Source organism: Simochromis diagramma, unplaced genomic scaffold (genome assembly GCF_900408965.1).
Source record: "Simochromis diagramma unplaced genomic scaffold, fSimDia1.1 OVJJ01000330.1, whole genome shotgun sequence".
Classification (NCBI taxonomy): Eukaryota; Metazoa; Chordata; class Actinopteri; order Cichliformes; family Cichlidae; genus Simochromis; species Simochromis diagramma.
In genome coordinates this window covers 583,985-589,426 of record NW_024386930.1, presented here as the reverse complement: position 1 = coordinate 589,426, position 5,442 = coordinate 583,985, and the positions used below count along the sequence as shown (strand labels likewise).

General features: G+C 42.8%; 1 long non-coding RNA gene across 1 annotated transcript; it reads right to left on the bottom strand.

Moving 5' to 3' along the window:
* Nucleotides 1–458: 458 nt before the first annotated feature.
* On the bottom strand, nt 459–5,355 carry LOC120736802. The gene is made up of 2 exons (XR_005696609.1): nt 2,918–5,355; nt 459–2,689 (listed from the first exon to the last, which is right to left on the bottom strand). It is a non-coding gene; the product is annotated as an uncharacterized LOC120736802 (long non-coding RNA).
* Between the last annotated feature and the right edge of the window lie 87 nt (nt 5,356–5,442).

Below are 5,442 nucleotides of genomic sequence, written 5' to 3'. Positions count from 1 at the left end.
ACCAGGCGCCTGAGCGGTTAAACCGCTGCTGGAAAGGGCGCCATGAGAAAATGCGCATTAAATACGTTGTTGACGGTATGAAGAAAGGGATTGTGTAAGTAATGACATTACTTAAAAACCTTCTTTTCCCTTTATAACAGATATGGAAATCAAACTGTTTTCTGTCACTTTTACCAGCAGGTGATAAAGTGCCAACAACCGTGAGAATATAGTTTGGGCCACTTTATCACCTGCTGGCTGCTGGTGGATGTAGATTTGGCAAAACAAAGTGTACATTATCGTGTGCAAACATATTTGACTTTACTTTTCTGTTTATTTTATCTTACAGTCTGTCAGATAACCACTTCTCAAAGCTAGAGGGTACAAATGCAAAATTTTCCTTCGCAAACGAAGAATCAAAAGTTGGATTTTGGTTTTAGTCCTTCCTAAAATTTAGTGTTCCCACCTGTTTTTTCCCCCCTTCTTTCTCTCTCTCTTTTTTAATAATGACTGGCGAGGAGGGAGAGACTAGACGAGTCTAATTGATTTTTAAGTGGTGTCTCTGTGGTCTAGAAGAGCAAGAGGGGAGTCCACTTCAGGGAGCTGCCAAACTCCTCTAGTTTGTACCTGAATTGAGGGGCAGTGATGTGTTGCTGATGCGGCTCAACAAGCCTCACTAGGGGCCAGACGAGGGGTGGACAGAGGGGCCAGAGCCCGATCTGTCCTCGGTGCTCTCGTGGGATGGAGGGTGATTATAAATGAACTTACTTCTGCAGGGGCAATAAGATGACATGTCAAGCCTCATTCACCAAACAATAGAAGACATATGATTTGTGATACGTGCACACAAACACAAACACCCTATTACGCCTATGTCTTGTCTCAGAACACACTTCTAATGACTGTTTTTTTTTCTTTATCGATTAAACACATTTTAAGTAAATATATAGCCTACGTATAATTTTACGTTGTAGTCCAATATGTGTTAATCTACATGGAGAAAAGCCTTTTTGCACAAATTTAAATATATAATGAAAACATTTGGATTCCTAACGCCATATTCCATGAAGAGGAGGCTATATGTACCCACACACAAACATGTACACACGCACATACACACTGCATGCATGCATCATAGAACCGGGCCTGCAGAGAAAAAGCAACACTCCCTGAGTGAGCGGAAGAAAAGGAGGTGGGGGAGAGGGAGGCCGGCTTGCAGCTCCACTCTTCCAGGGTCTCACACACAAGATCCGGGCGCACGGCTCCATTGAGAACGAGGAGGCTTTTGCATGGAGGTTCATTAGAAGTAACGAGTTGACACAAGGTAAATCTTAATGTTGAGGCGCCTTTCTCTACCGGCCCGGGGAGGAGCCCTCATTAACTGTCGCTAACAACCCGTGTAAATACACTGATTGGACAGCTCCGATACAAGCTCCCAGCCCTGCCAGGAAGTCCCCCTAATGAGACCACACAATAAAAACAATAAAAGAAAGGAGGGAGAGAGAGAGAGAGAGAGAGAGAGAGAGAGAGAGAGAGAGAGAGAGAGAGAGAGAGATGTTAAAACTTTTGTAAAAGCTTTACTATTAAAGCTGGAGCCACGTTTACAGATCAGTGACACTTGCGGTGAAAAAATGTTTTAAATTCAATCATGGCGTTTTTCTGTTTCTTTAAGTTTAAATTTAGACACTATTGTGCGTCGTGCATGCATCTACAAACGTAAACAGAGGTTTTGCCTATTGCTTACGTGATCACAAGTTGTTATTGAGTGGCTGTTTTAAGATATTGCAACCGACTTAATTGTTTTGGCGCTTGAGTTCACTATGGAATGAACCAAATCGTAACAGCGTCACATATGCAGGTCTAATATTTTTTTTAATGGTTTTAAAAAATTGAATGCAGTTGTTAAAGCTGCTGACTATATGCTTTAATCGTATTTTTGCACTGCAAAAAATATCCAATTTGTTTTCATTTCATAAAAAATTCCTCATATGCGGTAAAAAAAAAAAAAAGATATTCCAGTAGCACAAATTTTATGCATAGCATTTTTTAAAGAAAGCGGTATAATATTTCTAAAGAAAGCGGAGTTCTGCATTTCTTGTACTAACTCAAAATGTTCACGAGAAACTTTAAACAGAGGTAGACAAAGTTATATCAGATCGAGATGTCTCCTTCTACATCCTTCTCCCAAATGTATGATAGAGCCATTCATTTCCCCAAAAATAACCTCGTATTTTAAAAACTCAGTGCTACATTAAATGACACCTTTAGACTGATACTTTTTACAGTGTGGGGAGAAAGCAGCGACTCCGTACCCTGGACCAGCCAGCAAAGGGATGGAGGCGATTGTGCGCCCGTCCCGACAGCATCACACATCTGCTCTGCAAAGACAGATCTCCCCGATTCTCGGTGAGAGAAAAGTCAGATAACACCAAATGTAACTTTTCTGATCTAAAGGATGGATTAGCCTCATATCAAGGTCTGTTAAGGTTTTTTTTATGCTTAATTCCATATTTTTGTTTAAATAAATGAATTGTCCGCAAAAATAACGAGTCGACAACGTCGCAGACGGAACTTACAGACGTTGCAGCTCGATTTCCATCCTACTTTTGGACAAACTGACCAGTGAAATAACCGTGAAGCGGTGCCATCTCCAACGACAACTTCCAAGCTCAAATGGTGACCGCTCGTGGACTGGAGCCAGCTTACAGCCCTGCAGGAGACAAGAACGAGCAAGGTGGGGGGGAAAGGTAATTCCTAATATTCTGAGAGAAAAACACAAGCGTTGAGTTTCCACGTGATTAAAATAAAATTGCATTTCTCTGTTGGCAGGATAATAATAAATGCATCCTCTGACGCGTGCGAAAATAAATTCAGCAGAAACTAGACTGCCTTGTTCTAAGAGAAAAGCAAAGGAGAAAACCTTTTTTTTTGTACGTACCAGTCATTTCTCCAATGTGTCTGTGTAATGTTGAGATGAATCCAGGATGGAGCAGTAGGCACATGTGCCTCTCCTGTGTTTGCCAGGGAGGGGTGTGCTGCCTTTTCTGGGAAGCTTCTGCCAAACCGGGGTCAACGAGGGAGCAAAAAATAAAACAAGACCCTTTCTTTCGTGCCTTCTCTTTCCCTCTTACCTTTTACAGTCAACACCTTTTCTTTCTTTCTCTCATCCGGTCCCCTTCTCCCTCTCTCACTCCCAAACGTGACGTAACATCAGCTTTGTTTATTTGCTCCCCTTATTGGAACAGACAGAAAAAGAAAAATAACTACTTAATGGAGATTAACGAGCACTTTTAGACGCAATATGTTCCGATAAGACTAACATATCGTGGTCAATGAACAGTATTACCCTATTATATTAAGAATAAAAAAAAAACACAGTAGTAACTTGTTTTATTTATACGAAACTTTTCTACACAAAGTTTGACATTCCATTTAACGCTCAGCCAAAAGGAATGGGAAGCGAGATCCGGCTGCTTAACAGACACGGACGCCTGTTCCTGCTTGACCATCATATTTCCAGTTTTTAGCATGCAAAATGCTGTTTGTGTTGTCTTGTTTGGAGGTTTAGGCTGTAAGTAAACGGAGAAGACGCTAAATGCTCAATGTGCATTCAGAGCTCTCGTCCCCCGCTGCTAGGAACATTCAGCAAGCTCTCGGATAAACACACAATTACGGCAGGTGAATAAACTTGTTTGGGAGGTGTTAATTACATGCTTAACGTAAACAAAAGCCATGTAAAAGAATGTGAATTACCAGTGGCTTTTCTCCCTCAATCCCCATTCAGGTTTTACATTTCACCTCTAGTCTTTTCTAAGAGTGATTTCCGAATTGCCTGCGAGGGCTACTCCCAAACAAGGCTCCTCCAAAACATAATGCTACATAATACCTGCAGCCTTGGGTTGAATGGTGATCAGCTAAATTGGTACACCAGGAACCCGGTCAGGTAGGAGGCTTTGCATTTTTGGAGAAATGCTGCTAAGCCCGCACTCTCAACTTCATGTTGGGGTCATGCATGTGTGTATATGTGTGTGAGAAAGAAAGAGAAAGAGGAGGGGGTATAGGCTAGGAGGTTAGTTTTAACACCAGCATGAAAATACCAGCCTTTACTTCCAGTCCACAGAGCTTTCCAACGGGACCAATTCAAGTGCCACTTGGAATTAGTCCTCCTGAGGTTCGTATAGGACAGCAGTGGGCAGGTTTGATCCCATACTCTACCCTGCCCCCACACGCACAAACACGCGCGCAAACTCCAGAAGTAACACACGAACCAAACGCCTGACCCTGCTGCAAGATCATCACAACGCCCACTCTGCATCACATACACCTCCAGACACAGACACTCGCAGCCTACTCCTGCACGCACATGTTCGCACGAGTTAAAGCACTGCTTTACCTAAAACGCGTTTTAGTGCGCCAGTGTTGGCTAATTGCTCGGCGGCAATCACGTTGTTTAAGCGCGTCAGGTAAGGTTTGTGGTGGACATAAACAGGCAGCACTGACTATACATGCACACTGAGGTACTCACTGTCCCTCCAAGCTTGAAGTCGTTGGTCAGCCGGGAGAATGTGCAACTCGGAGAGAGGAAAGGGAACGTTTTGAATTCCTGAATGATTTTGTAGAAAGGCGGCTTAGGATCATTATGTCAGCTTTGCTGAGGGTGGATTAAGCGAAGTCTAGATTCTATGCCCTGCATACGGCTCTTTCACAATGTGAGCACTGTTCGTGTTAGACTGAATTCACACTATTTTAACACCCTATAAGCTCTGTCTAAATATGAAGCCGGTTTAGCCATAAACATGAAAATCACACCGCCGTGGCTACCACTACTACCACTATAAGCCGAGTCCTGTGACTGAATGTGGACATTGATCATGTCCTTGCCACTAGATCAAATAAATGAAATAGCTTTTATGTCCCCAAGAAGCTTTCATGTTGCCATTTGATTGTAATTCCAATACTAGCCTAATAGTTTTAATTAGAGGGCCGGGCCATAAAAAACGCGATAAACTGTTAAAAGGGCGATGCCACTGGCAAATTAGTTTCCCCACTACAATGCCGTGATCTTTGTTCAATCAACACAATGCTGCGCGTCGATATTAATTTGTAACAATAAATTCTGTTGGTTGGAGAGAAGGCAACGGGCAGGGGGCCAGGACTGCACCCAGCGTCCCAGAGGCAGGGCCGGGGACAGCAGGAGGGGGAGCGGCATCACTGCAGTATACCCCCGGACAAGTACCCACCCATCACAAAGTGACCACACAGAACAGCTAGGCCGAGTAAAGTCATGCGCGGATTATGTCATAAAATTACAAACATGCAGTTTTTTAAACCATCGACGGATCCAGGGCAAAAAACAAACAAAAAACAGAAACAAAAGACAAAAACCCTCAAAGGCTTAACGGACTACACCATATTTTTTTGTTTTTTCAAAACAAAAAATAATGTAAAGCGATTACTTGTATC